The following is a 27,838-nucleotide window of genomic DNA, read 5'->3' as shown; positions in this document are numbered from 1 at the left end:
CTAGGTTATTAAAAATGTCACATGCCCCTGTGTTATGTCTGAAGACTACTTCAGATAAGACACAGTTTAGTAAGGATTTAAGCAGCACACCTAATTTAAAGGACCACTGCTTATGCCAGGGGAAGTTAGGTATGTTGACATCACTCGCTGAATTGGGGCCTAATTACAATGTTGAATAACAATAACATTAAATTTATTTTCCTCTAGACTGCATCTGGCCCCAGATAATAACAAATTTATCAATAGTGATCGCATGCTACAAATAACTATTTTCCGTTGGCAGATAATACTGTGATTAATGAGTCTCCTTTCTATCATTACCTGGACTTTAAACAATAAATAAAAATTTAAAATCAAACATATATATGTTAGGTCACACTATTTCCTTTAGAGTTTTGGGTTTGTTTTTTTTAATCCGACAGTTCTTGCTTGTTCCTTCTTTCTTTTTTTTTTTTCATATTCTACTGTAAGATAGCACAAAATATTTTTGTTGTTTACGTAGAAGGTCTCTTCATATTGTTATGGTATATATTTCCTTTTGCTGTTCATCGTTCTCTCCCTGTCCCCCCTCCTTGTTTTTTTTTTAATGTGACACCTCTGAGCTGGTACCCATAGCAACACCCACCCGTCGGGGTGAGCCTGGGAAGCCGGTGCAGCTACCCCCATAGCTCAGTGCTGACAATGTCAGTCATTAATCCAGCACTATCTGCCTAGTCCGATCTCTACAGCTCCTCTTCTGGTCTTCCCTCCTTCCAGCCGTAGCTGCCCTGTGCACAAAGATCCAAAAGATTACTGTTAATGATTTTCCATTTGTTTAAAACAGCTCAGGCTGGCAGCTCTGTCTAATCCACTCTCAATGGCACTGCCACCTTAAATTATAGAACAGTCACTGTGTGAAGTAGTATCCTGAATTTCAAAATTCAGCTCAGCTCTTCCTGAGTTTGTCCAGCATCTTCATTTTAATTATAAAATAAAATAATGAGAAGAAAATCAAATAGAACCCACGGTTTCTTAGTTCCCTATTTTATTTACAAAGGTGGATCACAACCTACAAAAATGTCCCCAAAACACTTAAAATGAAATTACTTCTGTTTTTCAGTGAATCAAACGTTGTATTTTTATTTTTTTTTAACTAATGCAGAATATGCTGTAGCTTAATATCTTGCACGTATGTTGATTACTTCCATACAGATAGTTCTAAGCCTAATGGACAAAGGAGCTCGGCTGCCATTCCAGCAGAGGTCTTGCGCTGGCCAGCTGCACACAAGATAAATTTCATTCCAAGATTAATCTATGACTGAGATTTTCAAATGAGGCTAAAGGGGTTATGGACACAAATCCCACTGAAATATAGTGGGAATTCTCTCCCTAACTCCCTTAGGTGTTTCTGAAATTACTGCTTCAATTTTTAGAGTCAAATCCAGGATGGAAGAATTATGTTTTTCTTTCTGTGGGTTACAACTCATGCATTTAAATTCCATCAAGTTAAGCCTTTGACATTTGTCTACTGACAGATACTTCACGTACATATAGAAGTGTTTAATGCAATTAATGAAAAGTTTTAAGGTAGTTTACTACCTTTTTGGTGTATACCATGATTTGTATACGACTAGGTGGATGCAGATGTTTAGTACAAATCAACCAATTTTGCATTATTCAGGATCAATTTAATTCATTTCCAAGGGATCATGCATAGGTTTCTTTTTACCACTACGGAATTTGATGAGGTCCTTCTGTTAAAATGTGTTTTTGTGGTCATATCTGCAACTGTATCCATTGAGACCAAAAATGCAGACATGCAGACAAGTCCCGGGAATGGCCGAGGGATTTAAACTCATACAGAACCTACCAAGTATTTCAAAGAATCCGATAAATGCCTTTCTAAAATATGTCCTTGCACTGGGACTCTATTTGTTCTCCAAAAACCTACTCATTTTGGGGAATGCAGCACATAAACCTCTGTTAGTTTTTTCTATTTAGACTCATGAGAAAATTTGAGTCCTGTTATGGACCTGTTCTTTCAGAATGTGCAAAATATTCCAGTGTATCTTTTTATCAACAAAAGCTTAGAAAAGGTTTCCTTCATGTGATATTGCCGGACAATTTTGAAGACCGGCTTTCTCAAATGAAAGATAAGTTCCTATCTTGACAATTTAGAGGTAGCTTCAAATCACATTGGGGGAAATCTCTTTGGCTGGTATGATTCTCAGACCATTTTGATAAATGAGTAAGAAGCAGGTGAAAAAAGTGAAAGTGCTAGTGGGTTAAGCTCTTCAACCAATTTGTTGGGGGGGATAACTTGTTGGAATAGTAAAACCCTAGAATTTAACCTGCATTTAATAACAAAATACCAGGCATTGGAATTCAAAATTCCAAGTTTCAATTTATTCTAAAATGAAGAGTATGCCAAGTGCAGTTACAAATCTGTCTCAGACAAGGTGAATTTTAACATAAGTTCAGTGTTTTAGGTATGATATAGGTTAAAGGCAGATTTACCATTGACATTAGGGGAAACAGTATTAGACCAATGTAAATGCAACCTTCAATATTGAAAAAAAATAATCTATGTATTTTAGAATAGTACTCCACTCTTCTGTGTGCTTTGGCACATGTTTATTATCAAAATAGCATCATTTAACACAAAGCAGATACTTGTGCCGGTTTTTATTTTTTATTTTTAAGTAGGAAAAGGTGAATTTCAGCCTCATTGAATAATTTATTCACTAAATTTTTTTTAACATTACATGTGATATAGATCTAGCATATGTATGATCCATTAAACATCTGCTAAATTTAAAATTTTTGGTTGTTTGAATGTGCAACCTGAATTGTACATTCAAACTTCAACACCCTAAAGAGTAAAGAGCCACATTCTGAACTCACATGTACATGTGCGTCTTCGATTGACTGCACATCAGACCGCTCAATTTAGGGTACAGTTGGGACCATGGAGCTTTGAATTCATCTTAATCAGAAATTTAGAAAGAACTTTTCACACTCCACATATCTGAAACCATAAGAACAATGTCTTATCATGGTCAATACAGCAATTACGCAGTATAGCTTTTCAGTATGTTATCTCGGAGGTATTAGCTGAGCACTAACATTTGTCCTGAGAAAGGAGCTGGCATCTCTTTCTAGATACGGAGAAGATCTAAGGCTGATACAGGAATTGAGTTAGAGCATTTTTAGCATAATTATCTAGGGTCACTCGTGTCTAAAGAATGAAAAAAGCTGAGTTTCAATTCTGAAATACTGACTAGATTCCCTTAAAATAATCCCTAGCAAGCGTCATGAAGGCAAATTCTGCTAATTAGTTCTATAAATATAATGGATAAATAATAAATAACATTTATTTAAACATTGTTGTTTCTCAGTAGCTGCATCAATTGAGGAAAACACTTTTCCTTGCATATGGTTTTCATTTTAAAGCCAGAGAACCAATTTTTTTAAAGTTTTTTCTTAATGAAATTGAACTGGACACCCCTCATAAATCTTGTAACTTTAGTGGACATTACTCACTTCGCCCAGAAGCATGGATGGATGTTTTAAAGAGTTTCCTAGTCATTAAAATGAAAGCAATCTCAATATTACTTTCCTAGTAGCCAGACCCTTACTCATGGTGAGCTGTGCCTTCATCTCTAATAGGTCCTATTGATTTCAGGGAAACTATTTGATTCCTAGAGCATCGCTGAACAAAAGCCAGAGTGGCAAAGTCTGTCCCACAGTATCTCTCTCAACATATTTTCATAAACGCATTATAGAATCTGATCCTTAACAGCTTAAATATATATGTTTCCATTAAAATCAGTGCTGCTGGTCCCATTTACATCAATGAAAAATCTTCCATGGAGGCACCATAGCTAGAGACTTAAAACATATGTATAACACCTTCTTCGAACAGGATAAACAGAATCATTTATTTTACCCTTTTTGCTCATGTTGAATTACTCCCCTGTGAAAGGGCTACTCAGACAGGTAGTAAGGAAGCCCAGAGCCATACCGTGTACTGGAACTTGCACAAACGAATGTGCTGGATCATGCAGTATATTACAGGGGATTCTTGTGCTAGTTTACAGATTGTACAACACACAGGGTGGTAAATTATGTTCAAGAGCATCTTCAGAAGCAAAGGAGGCTCTTTGTATAATAAATAACTCTTTATATTAGGTGGGAATTAATTAGTTCCAAATTCTGATCAAATGATGAGATTACATCCGCATTAATACAAATTAATTTATCATAATGAATGCTAATAGAATTAATTATAATTAGACACTGTTGCACTGTGTGAAATATTTCTTAATGGTCCCTTTCATATTAGTAGTAGATTATGTGCATATTTCAAATATATAAAAAAGTAAGAATTACGCTAAATGTGTTTTATGGGGGAGGTACATTAAAGAACCATGACATGAAATTTGGACCTCAGTTAACGGGACATATGAACTTTTCCCCTATTGAAAGCTGTCCTGAAACACTCCCTTGAGCATTCAGAACTTGTTTATTTTTTTCTAGAAGAGCCACAGGACAACCAAATACAGCCTAAAATCTTGGAGAGTGGACATCCTCTTTGCTTCTTTCATATATTCTGACTTATAGCCCCCACGATGCTTGATGCTAAATCATGATATAATGAGTACTGAATTACTTAGGCCTTTTCCAATTTCCACAGAAAATGGACTTTAATTCAAAACTATGCCTGGTTAATTAAACTTTCCATGATCTAATTTGATCTAATTATTTCTATAAATTGAGATGTAACCAGAGTTATATCCTAAGGTAGAATTGGGCTATGGTTACACATTTTTACTTAGATGGAGGGAACTGACAAGAACTGCATCATTCTCTCCTATTAACCCTAACCTTGCTGGCCACTTGAATCAGCACAGTTCTGCAAACTAAATGGTGAACAAAGAAATGTATTTTCAAAATGTCAATCAGGGTCATTGTTTTTATTTTTTTAGCGAGATTGATTTTCCCGTAGGCATTTGAAGAATGATGTTTCCCCTTGTATCTATCATGAATGGTTATAGCACAGGAAAAACATTTCATATAGTCCATGTCTCTTATTGACAGTCCGGTACATATTTGGTCTCCAGACCACCAAACATGACTACTAAGTCAATGAAGAGAAAAAGAAAGAAGTTTCTGAAAAGTTGAAGGCTGCCTTAATTTAGGTACTTTCCTCTCTGCATTGCATGGGGAAGATGAGGACATCTAGTCCACATAGGTTAGGCGTTTAGCTCTCTATTACATCATTTCAAAATGAAGGGTAGGACATTTTACGTATTTCCATATTTCTATGATGCAATCTGCATTTTTTTTTTCTGAATGCAAGTCCACGTGCTAATTAATTAGTAACCCAGTGACCTACAGCGGAAGGGAGAGCCCCAACCACCAAACTATGAACTCCCCTGAGCGACCGCCCTCCAACTCCTGTTGGAACACTACGTTTTCTAATCTTTTTGAGGCCAGTCAGTCATGCGTGACACGGGGCCCAGAAGGTAGCCTAACTCTTTGCTTGTGCTTGAGAGTAATCTGGGAAAAGGCAGAAGTGGACTTCTAGATCAGGGTCTCTGGAAATGTTTACAGGCTCTGCATTATAACATTATTGGGTAAAACAAGGAACAAAAACCAGTTCAAAAGTGGAAAACAGAATTTTAATTATTTTCCTACTGATTGCCAAAACTACTAAACTAACAATTACTACTAGTAGTAACTTGGCTATTCTTCCCTAGTCCACAAACCAAGTAGATCAAGGCATAACCTTTCTAAGTAGCTCAGTAAGAGATCATGAATGGAGCTCTTTGCTATAAACTCCCATTTAAAAAATCAGTTTTACTCAAGAGAGGCAATGATATACTCCTTTAACTTGCTGATTGTTGATCAGTTGCTGATTTCTTTCAATAAGGAAGCACTCAGTGTGACATCAGGAACTTTAGGAAACTTCAGAAACTGAGGTCTTCAGGAGATGTAAATCATCACTAGTATAGGTGAAACTGGACTTGATATACAATAGAAATAATATTCAATCTTGGAAATTTTTCTGGTAAAGGTGTCTGGAAACAAAACCCCATTCAAAATATATTCAGACTGAACACATCTGTATTTATAACTTGCCTCAGTGTCATTCACAGTTGTGGTTCTTAAAACCATTGTGTTAGGGTTACATTCTCCATGGGAAAGTTATGTACTGTATATAAAGCTGAGTTGTTCATTGATGCCATTTTATTTTTACGTACATAATTGTCACATTTTAAATCTAAGATCTATCTTCGTCACGTTTTTAAAACTAAGATTCATACCTCCCCCAAAAGAAAATCAGATTGCTTTTCCTTCTCTTATAATTACACAAATGAGAAAGATCTCTTCTGATTTCTTACCATAGAATCATAGAACATCTCAGATTGGAACATGGAACATCTCAGGCTGAAGGATCATCTGGTCCAACCTTTTTAAAGAAATTTTATGAAGAACCTTTTATGAAGAAATTCAGAGTAAACCTCCTCATTTATGGCTCCTATATGAATATGCCTGATCCCTCAGTTTAATGACATTCTGCATACTTATGCCAAGATAAAATCCCAATGCTAAGGTGTCACCTGGGAAAGACTGTGAGCTGTATTTTATTATACTTGACCATATAATTTCAGAAGGCAGAGGTTCCTCTTTAATCATTTTAATTTGCTGATCCCCACAGTACTTTCTTGCAATGTTATATCATTTTTGTTTGATTACAGCAAATAATAAAAACATTTTTTCTAATTGTCTGTTTTTTCTAATAATATTTTATTACTATACAGTAGTATCATAGAATGGAAATGTAAAGTTCATTTGCTTTCTTTGTGTCTCTTGAAACACAACGTCCAACTCCACAAGGTGCTCAGCATTTCGTGAGAGGTATTTAGCACCTTTTAGGTTACCCTGGTGTCTTAGTTTATAACGATTCTTTTTACTGACAGGAAAAGTCCTTGTGTAGTAATTTACAAAAAATCTTACACTCATCCATTAAGATTAGATTAGTAGATAACAAATACGAAACATTAAGCCATTTTCATAGGATATTTAATTTTCAGTGATAATGTCCTTCTCTAATACTGCAGGGATTTTGCAGGGAGACAGCACAAACAAGTGTTTGAGAGAGTTAAATCGAGAAAATAGCCTATAAAATGAATTTACTCCATTAAAAAAAAAAAAAAAGAAAAGATGCAATTTGATGTGGCAATAGCAGCTACAACATAAGCTACCTGACCTTGCCCTTGCAATGACCCCAACCTTGACCTGCAGGGACACTCTCTCTAGGGATGAGAGGTATGTTATTACATGTTATTTCATTACAAGGCCCCTGCTGAGCAGCAACTGCCAAATGGACTCAATTAAGTGTTTCTTGTGATGTGGATTACTGTCTACTGGGGCGAGTTGATACTAGCAAACATATTTCATTCTCTTAAAGTTTGACTGGATATGAAAAGCATGTGCGTTACTCATTCGGTGACACTTCACTGTATGATTTATATCTATTTAGAAAAATCATAACATGCGGACTTTAGTTGTGCACTGCGACCTTTTCTCGCTCCTTGTCCTTCAGCAACAAAACCCTGTTGTCACACTCAAGGATTATCTAGTCAGACCTAGCCTTCATAAAAGCAAGCTTCCAAAAAGAAAAATTACATCAAACAGTTGTTGCATTCTGATAATCAAACTGATGTTTAACATTGAAAATAAAGTTCAAAAATGCCACAGACTCAACTCTGTAGGCGTTTTGATTTTTTATCTCAGAAAAGTTGTATCAGGGATAAAATACTGAGCACTTACGGGGGCTGGGTTAATTTATTGCGTCTTTAAAATCAATCTTCTACATTAAAACAACAGCTGTGTAGGGCTGTTAGTAAAACTGGAGAACAGCGTCTCTCTCTCTAGATATATATTCTCTATTTATAAATATAAAAATTAAACGATTTTCACTATGTTTTCTGTATATAATAGTTCTCTAAAAGATGTCATCTGGAATGTCTTTTGAAACTTGTGTAAAAATATCTCATTGGCTACAATGTGCTTTAGATCAGACAACCAAAGGAACATTGAGCAATATAATAAGCCATTGCATGCAGTAAGAATACATTTTATAGGATTTTCAAGCAACAATTTTTATCTTGCTTTTTGTATCTCTGCATAAAATGTATTTTTTCCTAATTTATATATAGGCAAAGTAAGAAAATAACTTCAGAATCTTTCTTTTTCCATCCTATTTTTCACCAATAAAATTTGGAGCATAAGCAATTTGAATGAAGACAGCTGGAAAAAAGCTAGTGTCATGGAATTCAGAGGGAGTTTTGTCATTATTTCTAAAAGAGCCTCCATGTCTGTCTTTGATCTCTGTGAAATGGGAAAGACAAGACAACATTCCTTTGCTCCTGAAGGTAAAAACAGGAAACACTTGGTAGAGGAAATAAATACCTGTGACCCCTCTTTGCACATCATAAAGAATTAATATAGTTTTTAAGCCATAAATATCTCTTAAACCAAAAGTATCTTGCCATTCTACCATTGTTTCAGATAAAATAATTTTTGCAAGTTAATTATTACACACCACCTTGACTAAAAGGAATTTCCACCTGAATGTCTTCTCAAGGCTGTTGGAAAATTATTTTTTCAATTGTATTAGATGGCTGTAAATAGAATCATAGAATAGTTTGGGTTGGAGGAGACCTTTAAGGGTCATCTAGTCCAACCTCTCCTGCAATGAACAGGGACATCTTCAACTAGATCACATTGCTCAAGGCCCCATCCGACCTGACCTCAAATGTTTCCAGGGATGGGGCATCTACCACTGCTGTGGGAAACTGATTCCAGTGCTTCACCAACCTCATTGTAAAAAATTTCTTCCTTATATCTAGTCTAAGTCTATCCTCTTTTAGTTTAAAACCATTACCCCTTGTCCTGTATCAACAGGCCCTGCTAAAAAGTCTGTCCCTGTCTTTCCTATAGGCCCCCTCTCAGTACTGAAGTGCCGCAATAAGGTCTCCCTGGAGTGTTCTGTTCTCCAGGCTGAACAATCCCGACTCCATTCCAACGGGCCCATGTCCTTCCTGTGCTGAGAAGTCCAGAGCTGGATGCAGTACTCCAGGTGGGGTCTCACGAGAGTGGAGTAGAGGGGCACAATCACATCCTTTGACTTGCTGGACACACTTCTTCTGATGCAGCCCAGGATATGGTTGGGTTCTGGGCTGTGAGCACCCATTGCTGGCTTATGTCCAGCTTTTCATCCAGCAGTACCTCAAGTCCTTCTCTGCAGGCCTCCTCTCAATCTCTTCATCCCCCAGCCTGGATTGATACCGGGGACTTCACCTGACTGCCATGACTTCTCAAATATCATGGAGAGTGGCCTGGCAACTACATCAGCCAATTCCCTCAGGACTCTGGGATGCATCTCGTCAGGTCCCATAGACTTATAGATGTTCAGCTTCATCAGGTGGTCACAAACCTGATTTTCTCTTACAGTTGGAGGGACTTTGCTCGTCCAGTCCTTGCCTTGCTGTCCATCCACTCGAGAGGTGTGGGAACAGAGGTTACCAGTGAAGACTGAGACAAAAAAATTGTTGAGTACCTCAGCCTTCTCCTCACGCATTGTTGCCAGTTTGCCAGTCACGTTCATTAGTGGGTAGGCTTTCTTCGACCTTCCTTTTCTGGCTGACATCCCTGAAGAAGCCCTTCCTATTACTCTTTGTGACTCTTATGAAGTTCAGATGCAGTCACTCCTTGGCCTTCCTGACCCCATACTTATACAACTGGGCAACGTCCCTATACTCTTCCCAGGATACCTGTCCTTGCTTCCTCTGCCTATGCATTTCCTTCTTGCCCTTTAGTTTGACCAGCAGGTCTTGACTCATCCGTGCTGGTCTCTTGCATCTCTTGCATTTCTTTTCTTATTTCTTATACCTGAGAATCAAAACAAATACTTACAGTTCCTCTTAAATTTTTGATGTTGCAGTAACTTTTGCTGTTTTAAGTGTAGTCTGGATAAAAAGAAATGCTAAAAAGAACAGAAGTTACCATGTGGTATTCAGTGTTTTCTCAGAAATAGATACCCAACGCAATGTTGTAATGGAGACATTTCTTATTGAGTCTGGCTGATTCTCTTTGAGCACTCAGTGCGCAAACATGAATGCAAAAAGTCATCCTCCTGCTTGACTGCCACTGAAAATATAGTTTGTTTTTTTTTTTTAAAGAATACAACTGTCCCAGAAGTGAGAAAGGACTGGACTTTACTGCTCTGTCACCATCCTTTTTTTCTGCCAGGGCATGTAAGCAGAAGTCTACCAATGACTGTAGTATCATGCGGCATCATAACAATCTAATGGTTCGACTAGGTTTATTGCAAAATCAAGAAAAAATATGCATTTGGGCAGTTTGAGTTTGATCTGATTGTTGTAGTTCCTGTGACTTCATTCAAAGTAATGTCATCACTCGTTGCTGGCATCCTAACATCTTGATAGAAGTCACAAGGGATATTAAATTCTATGCCACTAGTTTACCTTTGTCCGTACTACAAAAACTAGTAGCATAATTTCATAGGATACAAACAGGTAGATCCTATTCCTCAAAGGAAGGTGGAGAGGAAGCTGAAGAATCATATGGGAAAATTCAGCACTTTTAATGTATATCATTGTTTTACATTTTCAAAAATTGTAGATTAACTGAAGAAATTTTAAAAGTATTACACAGTCATTCTGTCAAATGCAGCAACAGCTGTCTTTACAAAATAACTACTGATAATTACAATCATTTAATTTGAAGTACTGAGCCACATCATGCAGAGCAGGTCATTTAGCACTATTGACCTTAATAGAAAAAAATTTACCCAAATCAATCAAAATATCCATTAGAAAACGCAGTGATTGCTTAAAAATGTTGCTAATTTCATATGAATCTGTATTAATAAAAATAAAGCAGGTCTAGATGTTTCTGCCTAATGGAAAGGATTTTTTTCCTTAGCTGAAATTGTTATAAAAAATAGAAGTGACACAATTGTCCATTAATTAATGTTATGGAAAAACAGTTGGTTTTGTTCAGTTGTATTAACTTCTGAAATGGAAGTAATTTGAAAAGTGTTAATGTGTATAAATCTGTGTTAATGTATGAAACAATACATTTTTGAAAATATTTTTGTTGCTTGTTCAAATGTTTGTGACTGGAATTAGACATGCAGCAACTTGCTTACAGTTGCGGATTGGCGTTTTCTGTTTATTGAATACATGTGGCAAATTGCTACTTTCTTAGAGCTTACTTAAACCAAGTGAAAATGTAGACTTGTAGCCTTCTCTGCAGAGTGCTATTGTCCAGTGTTTCCCCATTTCTGAACATTTGGAATAGAACTTCATTATCAGAGCATCAATTACTTTTCAAGAATTGGTAACATACCAAGTTTAGTGAGTAGTATAACTGCATATAAGATTGCTGAACTTTGCAAAGTGCAAATGCCTCTGAACAAGAAAAATATTTTCTATTCAAACTTTACCTGGAACTTTACAGGATTTTTTTCTTTTTCTGTCTCTGTTGCAATGAATTTAGTACACTTTTTTCTTCCCCTACTTCTTACAGTCCTTTTGGCTTTGCAACTTATAAATGCTAGATCTTCCTTTTTTATCCATTTTCTTTTTAATTCCTCCTTCCAGTTAACATGTGTTGCAGTTTTGGTAGTGAGGGTGGGGGGTTCTGCAGAAGGATGTCAGGGGCTGCCCTGTGCGGGACTAAGGCAATTCCAGCCAGTTCAGCAGCAGAACCACCCCAGGCCAAAGCTGAGACCATCAGAGGAGTCTGTGGAGTCTCTGTGAAAACGCACTTTTTAAGTGGCAGAAAACACCAAGTGGGTGGGAATGAGGGAACACAAAGAAAGAGAGTGAAAGCAAGAGAAATATCTAAATAGAAAGAGAGAACTAGAAAGAGAGTGAGAAGCAAACAACAGAGAGAACATCAAAGCCAAGAGTAGAAGGTGCTCCATGGTGGAGCAGTCTCCTTAAAGGACCACAGCCTTTGGAGGACCCACTGACACTAAGGTTCTAAGAAAAAAAAAATTAAAAAAATAAGAGGGTGGGGGATAGGAAGCAAGTCACATGTAGGAGGCTGACCAATAATCTGTTGAAATCAATTCAGACTAAATTAGTTCATTAAAGTGCTCAGAGTATAAATAAGAAAAGGAAAAAAACCGTCTTGTGACTTTGTTATGTGTGACTTTTTTTAGGGTTAAAGCTACCACGGCAAGAATAATTTCTGTGAAAACTAAGCAGATGATTTATTTAGGACTAAGAATCTGGAAAGGAGAAATATGTCTTGAAATAGGGACTGAGTTACAGGAAAAAAATGTTAAAATCAGAGAAAGTTATTTGTTATTTCATGCACCTAACTTTTGCTTTTCCTGAAATACACCTAACAGCTACTCCAATTGCTGTTGTCTTTATGTCTGTTGTAAAAGAAGCAAATAATTGCTTTGCTTAGGCTTGCACAAACTCAATCTTGTACTTTGCTAGCGTAAGGACAAATTAACCCTAGTGTGCATTTTAGATCTCTATGCCTGTAAAGAAAACAACTCAAAAAACCAAACGTGCACTCAAAAGGGAAATTAGTATAACTGCTGTTAAGGGAAACAAGTGTTTAGACTCTTTGCAGCTTCAGAATAACTGTTAATTAGATAATGTATTCTGAAAGCCGGAGAGAGATATTAAGATCATCCAATTTGTCCTCCCGTATGATACGGGACTTAGGACCTTCCCGAATTAATTATTGCATAAATTTGGATGAAATATATAGGCAAACATCCTACCATGGCTAAAATATTTACTGTGATGAGGACTCTACTTATGTACTTGACAAACAATTCCCGTGGGTAACAACTCTGGTTAGACATTATTTATTATAAGCTAGAATTAAAGCTGAAATTTGACAGGTTAACTATTTTTATACTTGTTTACCGTATTTGTGGGAGCTCATGTTAAATTTCTGCTTCCCATGTAGATTTTTTTGTACATAAAGAATGGTCATCAAGTTGCACTTTAACGACTTACTTTAATAAGCTAATTAGATTGACCTCACTGAATCTTCATTTGTAAGGCACTTTCAAAAATCATTTAAACATTCTCATGACCCTTCCCCAGACTGGATTCTGGACTTCAGAAGTGGTTGCAATTTTCACTACCCACTGGAATAATGTCAAAACCCAGGGAAGTGTGCTGTTACTTCTGTTCATCATTTCATTTCGTACACTAACCTGGGCTACATTAGTGTTTCTGATGATAACAATGTATTGGGAGTCCATGTCTTAGTAAAATGTTTTGTATATTTTAGCAATATTGAGAAAAAAAGATTGTTATAGTTATGGGAGATGGTTGTAATAGTGGCCATGAAGCATGTCTTTGATCTAAAAGGCATGACAGACCTCATTGAAACTGAAAAGAGTACTAGCTGTCTGTCAACCATATAAAAAAATTAAAAAGCAGCTGAGTTTGTTTATCATAGAATCACAGAATGGTTTGGGTCAGAAGAGACCTTTAAAGGTCATCTAGTCCAACCCCCCTGCAATGAGCAGGGACATCTTCAGCTAGATCAGGCTGCTCAGAGCCCCGTTCAACCCGACCTTGAATGTTTCTAGGGATGGAGCATCTACAACCAAAATGAGTACAGTTTAGTGAAGTAAGAGGGAGACAATAGAAGCCTCTCTCTAAATAAATGTCTAAGGAATCAGGAGCTAAACTGTACCATCAGGGAGATTTTATTCTGGAGCAGGAATTAGGGAAGCGATTAATTGCAACTACCTGAGAAAAAAATCAAAAAGCCCTAAAAAGTCCTAAAAAGCCCAGGAGGTAAGGATAAGAGAGCACAAATGAAGGACTGGGTTTCTCCCTTGGAAACTGTAAGAAAGGAAATAAATTATTGCTGCTTCTTACAGTGTTCAGAGAAGCTTTTCGGATATTTCTGTATATGAAAGGACCGTAGTAAAGATTCGAATGACTTTTTCTTCCTAAATAAGTCTACAAGTTGTTATGTGTTAGACAATTGTATAAGCTAGAGAACAACACGATCATTTCTAATATGGTAGAATTTCTAATGATCTCTGAGGATTTACCATAAGCAGTACAAACATGCAGTTCCTCATCTTGCGCAATTGAAGATGATAAGACAAATGAAATAAATGAGCAAGATTCTGGTCAGTGATCGGTCTGGAGTGAGAAACATGCCTCCTCTCTCTTTCTATGGTGCTTTACTAATTAGGCCATGCTGCCTTTCAGTAAGAGCAAGTGTTTTCCTAGCTGAAATGATAACAGGACTAAAGGAAACGCTAATTTCAGTTTTTATCAGAATAATGACACATTCTGTGCTTGCAAAGCATAATGAAACAGGCAAGTTTAGAGGAATATGCTGATGTTCTTTTGTCAAAGACATGAGAACCTGAACCTGATTGCTAATCCTTAGATCCAAAAACTCCTCTTAATTGGCTGTCTAAATATAAAGTGACTGTGTCTAAATGGGGAAAGATGAAAATCCAAACCTGGTTTTGTTGTCACAAAGTGACTTATTTACTGAGCTCTGAACTTATAATTAATATTGTGAATTACTCTTTTAATGAATGTTCAGCTTTATTTACTGAAAATGTTTGTGTTTTCACATTTTTGTAAGCCACAACTCTGTAACTATGTATTTTTTCATTTTTATTTAGAAAAACTGTAGCCAGGTTGCACAAAAATCATTTTTTTTATACTTCCATTCACTGTGATACATTTTTTTAAATGTGCTAGCTGCAAAGAAAACTGTATATAAGTATGAACTGCCTCCCTATTAATTAGTCTTGGGGTTTTTTTCTCTGTATATTTGGTGGCCCCTGGTGATTTGATGGTCATGATGTACCACATTACAGACTGCATCTCGTTTCCTAAACACTCATATTCTCTTTGTGAAATTTGAAACCTCCAACTAAACTCTAACTAACCTCTGACTAAAATATTTTCTAGCTGTTGTTCACAGAAGACAGGACTTGGGGTTTTTTTGTCTTAATTCTTGCAGTACTGTGGAAAAATGGAGGTTGAGCAACTCTCACTGGTTTCAATTCTCACTTGATATTTGTTGCCACCTTGCAAAAAGTTACAAAATCAACAAATGAAGGGGCTTGTTTCATCTCAATCTATAGATTGTCTTGGACAAGACTGGGTCAAAGTTGAAATCTAGTTTTCCTGATACTTAAAGATTTAATGAACTGCTTAGATGTGTGTCCCTCAGTCTTTTTTTTTTTGACTCTCTAGTATGAAGTTATCAATATAAATCAGTGATGTTAATGCAACTACAGTCATCGTTGTAAAGCATCATTGTAAGACTCTGCAAAAACATGATAAATAATGATTGTGTTTACCTGGAATTCTATTTTTAAGGGATAAAATAAGGCCTGTTTAATCTGTCTGTTCTTTTGTCAGCAGTTACTGTTCCGTGTTTCCACAATCAATTTCAGGGATTATATTAATTCAAATTTTATTATTTTGATAAATTAAAGAAGGGAACTTCGCTACTTCCCTCTCAATGAGAATCACACGTGAAGAGGCTGGTTGACTCTGTTATGAAGTTGCCCATAGAACGCTCATTAATGTCTTTCTAATTTAATATTAGCAGTATTACTGTATTAATGACCCATTTTCTTGTAGCTTGGGAGACAAAAGTTATGAGTTTCTTAGTATTGTTTCCATCAGCCATTATGTCCACTCACAGCTTTGAAACTGAGGAGTAAAGTGTAAGGGGAAGAAAAGCGGAGAAACGAAGAGAAAAGCTGAGGGAGATTGCAACTACTCTAATTAAAGTTGCAGTGTGAAAGGGAATATAGGGATAAAGTCAGGAAACGCAGTGTATGACAGGTAGAGGAAGCTGATGGCAAGGGCAAGCAAAACACCAAATAGAGTACACAACTGAAAGCATGTGTGAGAGGAAACTGTGACCTGCTGGATACAGGCATATCTGTAAGAGAGGAGGATTAGGAAAAAGTTATATTGCTTACACTAGAAAATACAAAACAGTTAGTGGAGTCATAGTCCCAGGGGTAAGGGACAAATATCTAGTTGAATAAATATTGTGCATATTACCTGAAACTTCAATCTTGTGGTAATTTTTAAAGCATATATGCATAGTACTGGTCTACCTAATACCATTACATTGCTTTTAAAATAATCTGTGATTCTCAAAAGGTTGGAAACTTACTTGTGATTTCTGAAAACTTGGGGTTAGAGGTGGTGTTGCTATTTTTCTTCCTGTGGTAATGTCTCTTTGAATGAATAGTGATTATTTATCGATGTATGGAAGATTAAAGGAAAACTAGCTGTATCAGCGTAGACACTATTTTCTTTACAACCCAATTACAAAGAAGAACGGAATCTGGATGGTGGATGGTATTTCTTCAGGGAGTGGAAGAATGAGCATTCTTTAAAGATGCTGTTGATGTCATTTATCAAAGCATCACAAAAATTTATCTTTTAGGAACAGCAAAGGTCAGTTCTGAAGCAGTTATTTTCTCAGTCCCTTCCTTTTTTTTTTCTTTTTTTAACGCGTGCTTGCCTTCAATAATTTAGTAATTGCATAGTTGTGAGCAGTGAAGAAAAATCGGTGTCAATAAACGCCAGCTGGAGAGGTGCTTCCTTTTGCCTAATTAAGCAGTTGAGAACTTATATAGGTGATGACACCAGCATTGAACATTTTAATTCTACAACCTGAGCCTTGGCAAATTCTTTCTGTGGACAGCCTATTTTCCACCAAAGTGGAAAAAGTTGCAGCGTATTGGCAGCTGTTGAATTGAGTGCAACATACTTACACTCAATACTGTAATATAATCTATGTTTCAATTTTTTGCTTCTTAAAAAATAACGTGATGAAGTTTAAATTATAACATGGTTTATTCCAGCAGCTAGAGATTGCAGAATATGCACCTAAAATGACATAAATATGATAGATAGCCTCCTCCTACAAAATGCTGTTGCCCTTTTTGCTCAAGAAGAGGCGGCAGTGATAGCAACACAACTTAGTAACAAATCACACCATATGTATTTAATACAAATATATATATTAAAATCTGTCATGTAAAAAATAGGCTACTATCTGTTCTTCTTTTACTTGCAAGTTTTCTTAAAACTTTGTTGAAGAACTTCCTTTTCATGATTGCTTGGATTTTGTTGAGTTTTTCTATTGACACCACTCTAAGGGAACACCATGAGTTTCAAGGAATCAGCATTGTTATTCTGATAACGTTTATAAAACATGGAGCTTTACTGCAAAATATAAGCCTACTGAGTATTAAATTCACTCAAAGGTCGTTGTAAAATTATCAATATGGATAAAGCAGAAAGATTTTGTTTCATTATAGAAGGTCACCTATATAGCTTTCTTACATGCTAAAAAAAGACAACCCAGCCAACCAATGAAAAAACGATAGAAAGCATTACACTATCTTTCCCTGCACAGTCATCCCAAAGGCAGGATTCTGTTGCCTAGCAATTCTGACAGATGATTTACACTTTCCTGGGTGTCACACATACCATGAGGTCCAATAAAAAACCTCAGGACAGTACATTTTCTAATGTCAGAAGTGGTATATTTTCCAGGCACGCTATATTGTTGCTTGGAAGGGCTCATATTTAATTTTGCAAGCAAAGTTGTTTTCCTCTTGGGCAAGCCCTTTCCTCTTTTCTACTTCTTCATTCAGTCTGCCTTAAATAATAACGTTTTGCAGTTTTTCCCTGATATCCTCATCTTCGTGATCTTCGAAAGAAAAGAAAGCTTCTTTTGGTGTACCCCTTAGAATTACATTGACCATTAACACCATGTTATGAATTTTGAAAACACTGTCAGTCAGAATTGGTTGCATTTACCAATTTAAAACAAATTCTGTTTCAAAGCACTTTGCCTGCCATCCAAGGTAATTGGAAAGCCAGTTTGAAAAATCTTCTAATGTGCTTTTTAAAATTGACCAAGGCTGCAAAGGCAGCTTCTTAAACAAAATATAATTAATTTCTATCTGTCTAAGCTGATCAGTGCAGGTTGACAGTCCCTCTGTATTCTTTGTTTTAATGCATGTGAATTTTTTTCAATAGACTGCACCTCCCTTTCATCTCCCTCTTTTCCTTGCGTAAATTGGCACTTTCTGTCTTCTAGGAATCTCATTACCATGTACTGATTCTCCATTGCTTCATAATAAAGGTGCCCAACTGATGTACCAAAAGAACTGTAAATATATTTTTCTCTACCAAAGTTTTTTTCCATATAAGCTTTATGGTTACAGTGGTTCTAACATGTTAGTAGTTATCTGGATTTTCCTAGGAAGCAGGGGCAGAGGCGCCCTCTGTGTCAACAGTAGGGTAGAGTGTGAAGAGCTGTCTCTGAAGAATAGCGTGAGCAGGTTGAAAACCTGTGGGTAAGAATAAGAGACCAAGGCAACAAAGGGAACCTTGTGGTTGGCATCTACTACAGGCCACCCAATCAAGGGGAGCCTATTCATGAGGTCTTCTTACCCAGCTATAGGAGTCATCACGATTACAGGCTCTCGTCCTGATGGGGGAGTTCAACTACCACAACATTTGCTGGAAAATCATCACAGAGAGATGTAGGTAATCCAGGGGACTCCTGGAGTGCATGCAGGATAGCTTCTTAAGCCAGGTAACAGACAGCCCCACCAGAGGGGATTCGATATTGGACCTGATGGTCACCAACGCAAATGAGCTAATTGGTGACTTCAAGATTAGAGGCAGCCTGGGCTGCAGTGATCATGCACTGGTGGACTTCGCAGCCCTGAGGGATACGGGGAAGAGTAAAGTCAGGAGCCTGCATTTTAGGACAGCAAAATTCCAGCTCTTCAAGGATTTAGTCAAAAGGACCCCCTGGGAAACTGCCCTCAGGGACACGGGAGAAGAACAGAGCTGTCAGATCTTTAAGGAAGCTTTACACACAAGAGCTCTCAATACCCAGGTGTAAGAAATAAGAAAAGGAAGGCAAGAGACCAGCATGGATGAGTCAAGACCTGCTGGTCAAACTAAAGGGCAAGAAGGAAATGCATAGGCAGAGGAAGCAAGGACAGGTATCCTGGGAAGAGTACAGGGACACTGCCCAGTTGTATAAGGATGGGGTCGGGAAGGCCAAGGAGTGACTGCATCTGAACTTCATAAGAGTCACAAAGAGTAATAGGAAGGGCTTCTTCAGGGATGTCAGCCAGAAAAGGAAGGTCGAAGAAAGCCTACCCACTAATGAACGTGACTGGCAAACTGGCAACAATGCGTGAGGAGAAGGCTGAGGTACTCAACAATTTTTTTGTCTCAGTCTTCACTGGTAACCTCTGTTCCCACACCTCTCAAGTGGATGGACAGCAAGGCAGGGACTGGAGGAGCAAAGTCCCTCCAACTGTAACAGAAGATCAGGTTTGTGACCACCTGATGAAGCTGAACATCTATAAGTCTATGGGACCTGACGAGATGCATCCCAGAGTCCTGAGGGAATTGGCTGATGTAGTTGCCAGGCCACTCTCCATGATATTTGAGAATTCATGGCAGTCAGGTGAAGTCCCTAGTGTCTGGAAAACGGGAAACATTGCACCCTTTTTTAAAAAGGGTAGAAAGGAGGACCCTGGGAACCTGTCAGCCTCCCCTCTGTGCCTGGGAAGATCATTTTCATTTGCTCAGAGAGGTGGTAGACGCCCCATCCCTGGAAACATTCAAGGTCAGGTTGGATGGGGGCTCTGAGCAGTGTGATCCAGTTAAAGATGTCCCTGCTTATTGCAGGGGAGGATGCACTAGATGACCTTCCAACTCTAACCATTCTATGTTTCTATGACTCTTGATATCTATTCAACTCATTTTCATTTTACATTTGTGCTGTTTAGTGTTACACTGTGACTAAGGTATTCCAATGGGATATAGGTAAATTTTCCATTAATCTCTAGAGCAGAGGTTAATTAAGAAAGATCCTGAAAGAATTCAATGACATCATCTGAAACGTCAAGTTAAAAAAAAAAAAAAGACAAACACAAGTCTTGGGATGTACTACCAGTCCTCACATGGACTTCCTGTGTCATCTTTAGGAGTTTTCTCTCTACATGCATAAGATCAGGTTTCCTGAAAATAAAACCCCAAATCCTACCTGCCAATAGGCATGGTTTTTTCTTCATCTGGAACATGAAATTAAAATTTTTCTGACCCTCAGAGCTGCCAAATCTTAATCCACTGTTTTACAAAATCCATGAGAAATGTCAACAGGAAAATAGTTCCTCCCCTTGTTTTCAGCTTAGAACAACACAATACCACTAGTGTAGGAAATTTCTTGAGGACTGATGGCTGTATGTGTTTGCTTTTTACTGCATTGCTGGCCGTTGTCTCATCCCAGCCAGTTATTAATCCCCAGAGAATGTCCCGGTCCTCTAATTTCATTGCTTAACTAATACATTTTGCTTTCAGACCAAGTGATTGTACCAGTCTAATCCTAACTGCAGCAGCAGATGAATAGCATGTTTCCACTCAATCTTAGAATTCCCTCTGACTGCGTACATATTTTAAAATTTTCCAAGAATAGTTCCTTCTGTTTGCTTCAGGCTTTTTTTTTTTCCCTCTCCCTAAGAGATTCATATTTTTGCTAGTGAAAATTAGCTGCTGGTGTTGGACTTCCACAGGGCCAAATAGATCTCTTCTCCCTAGTGCTATTCTCTGCTTCTAAATATATAATTGTTTATGACTGTTTTTTCACCAAGTAAAGGAGACGAAGAAAGGTAATAAAATTAGCAGAAAAGACATAGTGTATGGAAATGAGGACTAGGACTTTCTAGGGTCGCTGCAGAACATGAGAGTTTCTCATGAAGGGATGTTTTTCTTTCCTTTTTGAAATTGATTCTAACTATTTTGAGGTGCATCTTTTGATCTTAAGGAAAGGCCAAAAGCAGCTCTTCCTGGGGGTTTTTGGGACTGAATGACGGTCATAAAAAGAATTTAAAATAGCTGTACATTAGTGGGCTTAAAACACCTCTAAAGTGTTGTCTTCTTTATTTTCATCGTTTGAAAAGAAGTAGTTTTGCTATTATGACAGTATACAAGATGCTTCAGCTGAATATCAGGAGGTCAGAAAAATATCACGAGCCAACAAAGGCAAGAAAGAAAATTGCACCAAACTATGGAGGAACTGATTGCAGAGAAAGAGAGGTGTTTGTCAGTATGTTGTCATTTAAAAACATTGAATTTGCCATTAATTTCTGTAATGTAGTTTCAGAATAGTTTCTATAATGTCCCTGAATCAGGATTCAAATTCCGCATTGTCCTGCAGAGGAGAGAGGCCTTGTTGGTACTGATTACTTTTCCTAATTTTTCTACTCCTTGAGAAGAAACACAGCGTACATGAGAACTTTTACATAATATCCCATAGTACATCTGTTCATCGCTACTAGCTCGTGCCTCAATAGAGTATGCCTTGTAGCATTTGCGTGCCAGTCACAAAGTGACTTAAAATCTTAATGAAGGTATTTACAGGATGCAGTGGTAAACTACAACACAGACCACCGTATTTTGCAGCATCCCTTTTTTTACAGGAGTGAATTTTCACTGACAAAAAATATTGGCAGATTATTATCTTTACCTGGAGTTCTGTGAACTTCAAGATATTTTATTCAGGCTGCAGTGCGTCCTATTGTATGAAGGTGAAAAGTGGCAGTGATCAAGTTTTAGACAATGAATGTTGGGAGAAAATCAATAGTCTGATTAAAAAAAGAAAGCCCAAGAGGCTTCTAACCCTAAAAAGTTGATTTGTTGCTTCACTATATCTCATTGAAAGAGCAAACTATATTAGTCTTTAGATTTACCAGGTGCATTATTCCTTGTGTAGTTTCAAAGGTATCGGCAGTAATGAGAAAGAACATCTTTAGGTTGGCCCTTTTTTTCTCCTAATGTATGTCGGTTAGATCTGTGGGGAGAAATACTCCATACTGTATCGTGCAGGTGAGCTATAAAACCTGCAAGAACAGGGGACTTCTTTGCACTATTTCTGACCTTGAAGATTAGATTGAAAAAATCTTGGTTTCAGATATTTAAAAAATGTACTGTTCCCAAAGAGATAATGAGAACAAAAAGGATTTTATACACAGTGCAGAAAGGAAGATCAGAAATACATGTAAGTGTGTGAGAGCTTGTGTTTGGAAAGGAAAATAATTTTAAAAGCTAAATATTAAATTAAAAGATAAAAACTTTTAAATATTTATTTAAAGTACCAAATGGATGACAAAGGGAAATAACGACTTGTAAAAGTAAGATGTCAGCATAACTAGCTAGAGTTTCTAACAAAAAGGGATAACAGTGGCAGGACATTTAAAGCAATAATATCTGAATAATTGCTGAAAAAATATTTTGGGAAAGTTTCCAAATGGTGAATCAGAATGCACTGGGCCAAGGATAGAGTAAGCAGACTTTCACTGCAAAGTATAGGCAGCTTCTGTACTAGCAGTGAACTTTTGCTGGTAGACCTCTGTGGACCCTTTCAAGGAGGCAGGTTTCTGGGACTCAGTCCAACAAAGCACTTATTTTGGACTTAACTATAAACATGCAAGTCAACATGCTAGACTTAATTCATATAAAAGCATTGACTGAATATAGCATTTATCATGACATAGCCTGATAGCTCTTGGTTTCAAGGAGATCCTCCTTTGTCTTCAAGCTCTTAATAAATTTATACTGCTGCAAAGCATTAAACTCTGACTCTATTGCCTTGATACACAACGAGTAAGTGTATATGGGCTACAGCCCAAAACCTCAGAGTATTTAAACACCTACTTCACTGGAGAAGGGAGATACATTACTACTAGGAAAAAGTAGATAAAAGAGCAATAAACTTTATGAAAGTTATGTTTTCACGTAGGGAGAAACTAGGCAGATGAGGAATCTGTATTTTGGAAAAGAGGTGACAGAAGAGTATGATAGATGTTCATACAATCGAGAGAAGAATGACAATTCTATTTTTTTTTGTTGTTTAACAATGAAAGACATACAGGGTCCCAATTAAATGACCAGCAGCATATTTGCACATTTAAAACAAGTATTATGAAATGTGTGCACAGCGTGCTTAATATAATGTTGGGGATTTTGAACAATAGGATCTACTAAATTTTATTGATCTGGATATAGCCTCTGGTTTGTTGATCCTTACTGCCAGAAATGGAGAAGCAATACCACTCTGTATTTGCCTGAGCATACAGCCTTTTGATAAGCATGGCTCCTGGCTGCTGTCTGAGACTGTTCTCAGCTAGGCGGATCTTTGGTCTGATCTTGTGTGTCTCTTTTTAGTCTAGAATCAATAGAAGTCATGTACACAAAGAGTTTTGAGAACCTGGGCCCAGCAACGTGAAATTAAGAAAGCACAGTACAGCTGGAAGCAGTGTACCAAGGACAACAAAACTCAACGTATATTTTAACAATTGGCATATCATTCATTTCCACAGACGTGAGTCGAGAGGATGTTTGTAAATCCAGAGAGTTACTCACAAGCTCACATGCTCTAAGGAAGCAATATGGCACAGTTGATTGGAATTCTAAAATTTTTTTGGTATCTGATCTTCTGCTTACTGCAATAAAAAGAGAAGTTTATAAGAAATTCTTATCTTTTTTTTTAGTAAACAAGGACAGAATGGGGACCAATAGTCTTCAACCTGTCAAGTAAAGTGATTGAGAAACACTTTATTGATAGGTAACAAATAACACACTGGAGAAAGTAATTCAGGGCAGCTTTAAGACAAGCTTAGACACTCATTTTTGAAAAGGGGTTAATATCTAAGTCTGTCCAATTCTCAGCTTTCTTGCTGTTATGAGTTGTGATGCCTCCAAAGCAGTTGTTCTCTAAAGAGAGAAAATAATTAATTAATAGTAAATTAATAAAGTAATTGTGAGTGTCTCAAAGGAACCAAGGAAGAAGCACAACAAAATCCCAACCAACAAAATAAAAAAAATTCTCAACAAACCACAAAACAGTATGAAAACTCTAAGCAGTTTAAACCACTGATCAAGACCAGAGGAAATTAAACTGCACAATAAGAGTACATATTGCGATTGAAAAAGCAAAGGAATTCCAATGTAGATAATAAACTAAACAAAATCAAATAAAATTAAAAAATGTGAAAAACATGAAATGTAAAAAATAGGTAGTATGCTGTAAAAGCCTATACATGTATTCTTTAATGCTGAGTAGCTAATAATAACAATTACAAATTAAAATGTGGTGTTTCTATTCCATGTTAACTTAGCTTAGAAGGAAACCCACTCAGGACTGGAGAGGCTTGGCATGATTCTAGATGTGCTGCTTTAAGGGAAAAAGCACTCTTTTTTCATGCAGGATAGTCTCTGTTGATGAAATTAATACAGTGTACTGTATTACAGTGTATTGAATCGAGCATTTGGGCAAGTGGTAACCTAACTTAAAATGGCCCAATGAGAAATAATTCTCAAAATGACATTTGAAATAGAATTTGTTGTAAAGTCTATGGGGTGATTTGACTTAAATGGAGTCATCAATATGACCCACCACATAACCAAGTAATGAATTTCTTCATGTATCTTAGTCTCTGAAAAGAAACATATCCAAGGAATACGTCTTATCTACCTAAAAGTTCCCTAGAGACAGCTATCTCTTTGCATGCAAGCACTACTATTTGCCATAGAATTACCTAGGAAGTTCCAGTTGAAGACATTAATAAACCACGGTGCTATTTCAGAAAGACAATTCAGTTTTTGTTTCATTTTAATTAGCTGGAATAAGATGAAATCCCCATGGGAGAATCAGAGTAAAGGGAAAGGGCAAGGCAAAGGGCTGGTCAAGATTAGCTTTTTATGCAACAGCAAGGTCAAGCAAAATCGGAATATACTTCCACTATCAAAATTATCTTCTAAAATGAAAATCGAACATTGTTGTCCTTAAAATATGGAAGGTTCTGCAGCCTCTGCGAGGACATCTTGTTGAAGGAACAGGCTAGAATCTCCTGAATAACTTCCGTGACCTGAGAACTGTTTCCTATGAGCTTCAATGAAAGCCAGAAACCATCATCTACTACTTAGCATCATAGAACTACATTTGCAATACGTAAGCTGTGGATTGTATTTCTGTTATTGGTAGAGTATTTTTAGAAGATTCCAAAATGAAAAGTCAAGCAGGGAGAACATAAATGTTATAGTTAAGTAACAGTTCTAACTCCTTTTCCTTCAAATTTTCAGTTAGTTTACAACCCAAGTAGCATGACCACTCAGGTTTTTTTGCATGTTTTCTAGGCATTTGGTTTTATGACCCTTTCTTCATGGAGTCTGTACTGTATCGGTCCTCCAGGAAAGTGCAATAGGGTGCTCTGCTCATTGGCAAGTTCAGTTCTTCTGGTGAGACTAAAAATGGCAGGTTAGTAAAAATTCCCACGGCATTTTCTACAAGATTCGCTGTAGCAAAATTCCAGCTGGACGTTTGCATTCAGGTTACAAAAGACTCCCACAGTGGTTCAGCCAGATATGTAATTTATGTTTAGTTTGGAGCTATAAGTGAGCCACCTTCTGAATGATCTTTCATTTCAGAGGTGACTTTATGCAACATTATAGAGGTGACTGCCTGATGTATACAGTGAGCAAGGTATACAGGTTTTGCAATCAGCCTGTAAAGTTAGTCAGGTATTTTGGCATTTGGGGAGATGTAGATGTAGAAATATCTCAAAGACTCATTAAAGGAGTGGCAAACACTACCCTGAAGTGTTAAATGAAATCCAATTACATGCCATTCAAATTCATTTATTTGAGATCCTCTCATATCATTGAGATGGAGATAATAAATAATAGATTAACTATATTTTTGCTATTGGGAAGTCTATATCTTTCATTATCTCTGACATCTTATTTAAATACCAAGTTTGCTGCAACTAAAAATGACAAGAATCATATAGAACTCTCCACACAGAACATAAAGTCCTTAAAAACCACGCTTGCCAAAAACCCTCAAACCTGAAAGGCGAATCTTCAGCAAGTCATGCGTTAGTATGAATCTGGTCAAAGCAATGTGGCATCACTTTGGAGAACTGCATCTCATTCAGTCCAGTGGAGGAACTCATTTAATGAACATTGGGAATAAAAGACTGCCTAGAGCCAGGAAAAAGCAGGAATCCTGCATAACCCTCATTCGGTTAGAAATCCTAAAGTTGGCTAATGCAACCCAAGAACTGGGGAAGGATAAGCAGGGACCTTGCTCTTTCCAAGGTTTTGCCAGGCTGGAATCCCAGTTATTCTATCCGCTACACCGACCCTAGCAATAGTAAGAGCCCTATCACTTTCTGCTGTCTTCAAGAAATGCGTGTTTTCATATGTCTATTTTTTTCTCATATATAATTTGCATTTCCCTGTGTCAAAGTGAGAGGATTAAGTCCCACGTGTGCTAATTTTAATATCTTTATTCTTTTCTTCTTCTTGTAAGCAATGAAGAGCTCCTCTGGGCATTAGAGTTGAAAATCAATTCCTCTGAAATAATTTTAATTTCTCTGCATTTATCATGAAATAAATGAAGCAGAATTTGTCTCATTTGTCTCATACACACAGCAATTAGACAATCATGAAAGTGCATTTATGAGATTTTTCCAAATTTAATCCCAATATAAATACGTCATATCTAGGCATAACTGACCTGCATATTTTCAAAACTGAAGCACTGAGATATTAGCTAATTCTACCAGTTAATATCTAAACAACATGTAGTAATATCCAGTGCATTTCTCTAGTCTTTCTTTATAACATAATATTTTGTTAGGTGATGTTAATTTTTAAAACATCAGTAATTGTAGACCATTTATCTTATATTAGGCTTTAGTTCTCTCTCAGGACAGTGGATAGTCATTTCCGCTCCCTAAAGAGATCCTGGTTCCACTGGGAAATATCAGAAATAATTAAGATGATGTCTACATTTCAGTGATAGAGAAGAAATCTATCTTCTGAAAGGTAAAACACAATGAAAACCAGGTGACAGCTTCCTTCATATTTACAGTTGGATATGACGTCAGTCAGAAGGATAGTGATGATTGATTTTAATGGCAAGCAGCTGAGCATGCTTATTGATTTTAGAGACCAGTTACTTCGCAAATGGCAAAGACCATGAGTACACTAAAATCATAGCACTGATGATGCAGAGAATAAAAAGTCACCTTGCATTTAAATCCCTTCCTTCCAGGTAAAATGCAAGGCACTCTGGATTGAAATGTACTCCCTGATGAATCTTTCTAAGCATCATTATTATTTCTTTTTGTTTATTACAAGGCAAGATCTCAAGATTCATCAAAATTAAAGGAGGTTTTGCTAAGATCTCATAAATTAATTTTTTTATTAATAGATTAAAAATTCGGTAAGGAACAACAAAATAGAATTTGATAATTTTTTATAGGCTGCTATATTTAAGGTTTAATGAAATCATTATGAAATGGAAATCATAATGAAATGGATATCATAATGAAATGGATTTTCACCCAGAGTTACTGTAGTCTTTCTAAAATGGTCCTAGAAATGCCTCCCTTTCCTTTTTGGCCAAGCAGATAGAACAAAAATAGGTCGAAAGCAGATAAAAGGAAAGCAGGCAGGAAAAACAGGGCAAAAAAGGTAAGGAAATGAAGACTATTAGAAATTAGAAATGAAGATTATTAGAAAGGATGAATTAATAGTGGTGGGTTTTTGATTCCTCACCTTCCTTCTTATCAAGGCAGTTTAGATCACTTTCTTGTTAACTCAAAGTACTTTGAAGATCTTCTGACATTTGTAAACTTCCTTTAGGAGAGGACATTTTTTTTTTGTCA

The sequence above is a fragment of the Rissa tridactyla genome, chromosome 4, assembly GCF_028500815.1.
Source record: "Rissa tridactyla isolate bRisTri1 chromosome 4, bRisTri1.patW.cur.20221130, whole genome shotgun sequence".
NCBI lineage: Eukaryota > Metazoa > Chordata > Aves > Charadriiformes > Laridae > Rissa > Rissa tridactyla.
This window is presented reverse-complemented; position numbering follows the sequence as displayed.